Below are 6,000 nucleotides of genomic sequence, written 5' to 3'. Positions count from 1 at the left end.
ATGGCAGGGACACCTCCCCTGGCCCAGGTGCTCCCAGCCCCAGGGTCCAGCCTGGCCTGGGACATTCCAGGGATGCTTCTCTGCAGGAACTGCAGCTGCTTTTAGCAATTTTACACCTTTTTCATGTGAGACTGCCCTAAAGACTGCCCACCTTTTCTGCCTTCCTGGGTGTCCCAGGGAAAACATTGGGAATCTCTCAGTAGGAGAGCTGGGATGGACATTTGGCCTTAAATTATTCCCCAGGACTTCAGCGATAAGAGCCACACTCAGCCACCATCCAAGAGCCTTGGGCTGTAATTTTCTTAGACCTTTGAAGCTAAACAAGGTTGTGCCAATTGGAGAGCTGTACAGAAATCAGGAAAAATGCAATTTGTGGGCAATGCATTTCTTTTGTGCCCAAATCTGATTTTTTTGGGGTTTTTTTGGGGGGGTTTTGTTTGGTTTTGGTTTTTTGGTTTGTTTGTTTGTTTTCATTTACATTCTGCAGCTCCTTCTCTGGGAAGGCTGGCTGAAGGCAATCCTTCCATCCTCCTCCTCAGACCACAGGACCAGGAGGGTGCTGCCCACAGAGGGACCCAGTGCAGCCTCAAGAACAACTTGCAGAATTCTTATGGTTTTCTTTACATTTTTGCAATTTCGATTCCATGTTGAAATTGTGACCATCCCCATTTTATAGGTGTTAAAATACAAAAGTCTGAGCATTTTTCAGAGCCAGGTTGGACTGGGCTCGGAGCACCCTGGGGTAGTGGAAGGTGTCCCTGGCAGGGAGTGGAATGGGATGGGTTTTAAGGTCCTTCCAACCCAAACCCTTCTGTGATTCTCGGAATTTTAATTGCAAATGGCAGAACAAAATTTCTTTTTTCTGCTCCAGTTATTCTCTTGGCTATTTGAGCCTCCAGCATTAATCCACACCTCTGCTTCAAGTTCTCTGAACTTAGACAAGACTGAACTCCCTTTTTCCTCCTTGACAACATCTAACCCCCAGAAATTCCCCCCATGAATGACCCGTGGTTGCACAAGCACACAGGAAATAGGTAAAAACAAACCCAAATCCTGCTCAGTGCTTGTTTTTATTTTCCTGAAAACTAAGCAGGTCACTTAAAGAACTTATGCACAACTTGAAAACAAATGTAAATAAATTCTTACATTTAAGAGCCCTGGAGATAAATTACTCAGAGGAGTACTTCACACAGAGCTCAGCCTGGCCTGGGCCATATCTTGGCTAATAACAATTGGTTTGAAGTATACGTGTTCCATTTTTGAGAGAAAGATTAATTCATCTTAATTCATCTTCCTGCAGGCCCAGAGCAGAGCTGGCAGCCTGTAAATCTGCCTCTGCATTGTTCCACAGACACAGCTCGGGGCAGATGTTCTGCAAGAGAGCTCGGAGGGAAAACTCACAGCACCTCCCCAGCCCAGCAAAAGAAGTTCTTGATTTTCAGCAAAACCAGTTCATTAGAAATTAATCCAAATTAATTACATCTGAATGTAAAGCAACGCTTGAATTGCAAATGTTCCTCTTTCCCTCAGCAGTAGTAATGTGGCCAAATTAGTTTTGAAATTCATGCGGAATCCTTTACCTGGGCAGGAAAATATTGTGAACGGCTTGTGTAATTAAACTGATTACACGTGTAAAAATTGTCATCTGCTTAACGTTGCAGAGCTCTTTGTCAGCTGCATGGAACAGGGACAAAGCCCAGCCGGGGTCTGTCACCTCCTGTGCTGCTGCAGGGGGGACAGAGGGGGGACAGAGCTGCCACCGCTGCCACCAGCTCAGGAACTGGCCTGAAAACAGCAGATCCCATCAGGAAATTCTCTCCTGCAGTTCCAGCCACGTGGGAATACCCCAAATCCCCCTGCAGGGGCTGGACAAGGAGGAGAAGCAGCTAAAAAGTGAGCAGAGCCCTGTGGATGGGCTCAATCCCTGCGCAGAGCGAGGATGGATGTGGCAGCTCTGGTAACTCCTAATGGCTCTTCAAGTAATCCCAATTACTTACTATCTAAACCAGGTATGGGATGACAAAGGGTGAGCTGGGATTTGGGATGGAATTCCTGGCTGGGAGGGTGGGCAGGCCTTGGCACAGGTGCCCAGAGCAGCTGGGGCTGCCCCTGGATCCCTGGAGCAGCCTGGGATGGTGGAAGGTGTCCCTGCCATGGCAGGGGTGGGGTGGGATGAGCTCTAAGATCCTTTCCAAACCAGTCTGGGATTCTGTGGTTTCAAATCCATCAAACCCAGTTAATTCCTTGCCCCATTGTTTCCTTTTGCTTACAGGGTCAGGACTTCACCCCAGCAGAATTCCTGCTGCACTCACCAGAGTCACTGGGAGCATCCCTGAGTTTCCTGCCCAGGGACAGCAGGAACATTTCCATGTGCTTCCCATTGTCCTGCATTTAACCTCTCCAAGATATTTTGGGGCAATTCTTTATTTACATTTTCTTTAACAAAGAATATGTTTACCTTCTTCCTAAAGATTACCACAAGGCCAAACACTTCCAAATCCAAATATTTCCTGAAGGATAATCTGCATAATAATTAAAGTGTGTACATTAAGAGGAGGAGTGGTGAAAAAGATGTTCTGAGTGTTCACAGGGATTTTGTCAGGGGATCCAGGCAGTTTCCAGCAGATTGCCACTCTGGGGAAGTGCGAGCCAAGTTTCCACTGCTTAAATATTTACTCAAAGGACAATGAGAGGGTGGGAAGTGTGTTGTTGTTAATAATAACAGTTTGCACACTGCTGTCTGTGCTGGGGTGCCAAACCCCACCTCTGGCACACCAGGAGGGGAGGCCACCTGGGCCAGCCCTCATCTGAATTCAGCCACTGAATTCAAATCACCTCCAGCAAAGGTCTTTGTGTCTTCTTCTGGTTGCTTCCAAAATTCAGATGTTTTTTTTAAGAGCATATAGAGACAGGGCAAGGGGGGATGGCTTTAAAGTGATGGAGGGCAGGGAAGGATGGGATTTGGGAAGGAATTCCTGGCTGGGAGGGTGGGCAGGCCCTGGCACAGGTGCCCAAAGCAGCTGTGGCTGCCCCTGGATCCCTGGCAGTGCCCAAGGCCAGGCTGGACAGGGGAAAGTGTCCCTGCCGTGGCAGGGGGTGGCATTGAAAGAGATGATTTTTAAGTCCCTTCCAACCCAAAGCATCCCACATTCCATGATTCTGTAACACACAGACAATCCTAATTTCCCAAACACTCTCCCCAGCCCGAGCTGCTCTAGCAGGGAAAACTCCACCCCCATGTGCAGCTCCACTCCAGCTGCAGCTCTCAGCCCTGCTGGTGGGTCGTGCTCTCCTCCTGGAAGGAAAAGAACACAGTGGGGCGGGTTTGGATTGCTGTGGAAGCAGGAATGGTGGCAGTGGCTGCCTGACATGGGAGTGATGAGATGTTTCCCCTGGCACAGAGTGTGTGCAGCCTCTCCTGGGGCTCTGCAGGGGCTGCCTGAGAGAGGGTGACGAGGTTTAAAACGTTGAGTTTCACAGGGAACAGCAACTGTGGGGTCAACGTGCCCCCACAGCCACCAATTCTGAGCACAATTCCCATTTCACAGCGACAGGAGAGCACTTCATGCACACCCAGGAGGCCAAAAGGGTCCAGTGACAGTTCTGGTGCCGGGGACACGTTGAGCTGGGCATGCCAAACAGCCACAGCTGGATGTCAACAGCTGGATGTCAACAGTTCACCAGCTGTGGATGCTGCCTGCCTCGTCCAGGAGATGCAGAAGCCAAGGTGGGAGTTGCAAAGAGCTGCCAGAGGGAGGGTGTTGGAATCTGTGGGTATTGGTGATTCCCAGATTGCAGAAAGTCTCTGTCTGTCAGCCCCGCTGCCAAAGCAGAAGCCATAATTGGTCTGTGCTGGTTCAAGGTTGTTTATTCTGTTTATCTCTAACATGTTCTGCTGCCCTGCCGCAGCTCTGTCCTGCAGGGCAGCGTGTGGGGCTCTGCCCTCAGTGGGATGGTACAAACATTAAATACCACAAACTACCTGTGCTGGATTTACAATAACGTGCCAATATCTGTCACCTACGTTGGACAGTGTGTCCCCAGCCTAAACCAACAGAAAAATGCCAACACCACAGTGAAACATGGAGGGCATGAAGAAGAGAAAAAGGACAAGACACACCCAATTTCCTCCATCTTGTCCCCTTTGGACCCCTAATCTAGAATCCTAAAATTTTACTTTTGCACCTGTGCCACACTTAATTATTACTGATATCAAACACTCAAAGCTTGTAATTCATCCTGTAGATTGAAAACTCTTTTCCATGGACAGAGATCACAGACAGTGTCTCTGGGGGCTCTGTCCAGGGGGGTTCCTGACCCCTGCCAGGGTCCCAGGGCAGCCAGAGGGAAGCCCTGGATTCCCACAGGAGGGGACGTGCAGGCAGCTGCTGCTGGGGCTGCACAGAGCTGGGGTGCCCTGCAGGACCACGGGGTGACCCCACACAGCCAGGGCTGTGGCACCGGGCTGGTGTCACCCTCCACACGTGGGATCTCAGCCTCCTGAAAGCATTATTCAAGCTGTTCTCTGCTCCCTGAACCAGCCATAAAGCTCTGGCACTGTGGTTTATCAACCCCAGCTTTGTGTCCTCGGTGCTTTCAGGTGGCTGTAGCTGCTGAGAAACTGCCCCTCATTCCTTCTGTGAGTTTTTACCTCCCCATTTTGGAGCCCTCTCCCAGAATTTCTCCCTGGGTGATTTTTCCCTGTGTGAAAAGAGGCTGCTGGAAGCGTGTGGGTGTTTGGTGAGCAGATGTGCAAAGGCCACAAACCCTTTATTATGGAGGAAAACATCCCCAAACCTCTTTCCCTGATCAGGGAAAGTTTCCCTTCCCTCTCTAGGAAAAGTTGAGGCTGTGGTGAGCAGGAGATAACCTTGAGGAGGAGAGGGAGCAGGGCCCGGGGGATGCACACATGGATGAGTCTGGCAGATTCCCGCAGATCCTGCAGGCAGCAGCGCCAAAAATCAGCTCACACCGGGCAGGGCAGGGCTTCTGTGGCTCTTTCCCTTTTGTGGCTCTTTCCCTTTTGTGGCTTTTTCCCTTCTGTGGCTCTGTCCCTTGTCACAGCAGCCCGGTGTTGGCACAGGGCTGAGGGCACCGCTGGCTCTGATCTGCCCTCAGGAATTCGGGCCTGGCACAGCAGCACAAAGGCATCCCAAACCCCAGAGGCTGGAGACTCGGGGTGTCGAAAATTCGGAGGATTTCCTTCACTCACACCAACTTAATTGCCTAAAGAACACCTGGAGAGAAGGCTGAGTGCTGGTGTAAAGTGTGAGTAGTGACAGCTGCCGTGGCTGGGAACGCTCACTGCATCCTCCAGGAAAATCAGGGGCAGCGGCTGCTTGAACGCAGGGAAGTGACATTTAAAAATGAGCACAACTTTTCCAGCTCCCTGCAGAACTTTGCTGCCCACCAAAGGGACCCAGATCTCCTGCTTTTATTCCTCAAACCTACACAGAAGGGGACTTTTAAGGTGCCCTTTCACCTGCTGGTACCTCCCAGTGAGGGAAATCAGGCTCAGAAATAGCCAGGGACTGAGGATTCAAGGGCAAACAAAACGGGAACAGCCACAAAATGGAACAAGTATCAATATTTACTGGGCAGGAAAGAGCACAGGCTGTACTGTCAGCACAACACATCATTTATTCTGTGGCTGCCCAGCCACAGCTCCCTCCGAGGGCTGCATCCCACAGAGGTTTGGGTGCTTTTCCCGTGCTGCTCCCCCAAAAGGAGACTCTGAGAGCAGGGCCTGGAGCAAGCTGGGCTGTGAGAGAGCACCACGGGACACAGCAGGTTTGTGCCCAGGACTCAGCACGTTTCCAGCTTCCCTCCTGTGGGAGTCCAGGGCATCCCTCTGGCTGCCCTGGGACCCTGGCAGGGGTCAGGAACCCCCCTGGACAGAGCCCCCAGAGACACTGGCTGTGATCTCTGTCCATGGAAAAGAGTTTTCAATCTTACAGGATGAATTACAAGCTCTGAGTGTTTGATATAAGCAATAATTAA

The sequence above is a fragment of the Taeniopygia guttata genome, chromosome 9 (assembly GCF_048771995.1).
Source record: "Taeniopygia guttata chromosome 9, bTaeGut7.mat, whole genome shotgun sequence".
NCBI lineage: Eukaryota > Metazoa > Chordata > Aves > Passeriformes > Estrildidae > Taeniopygia > Taeniopygia guttata.
Note: the sequence above shows the minus strand (reverse complement) of the source record.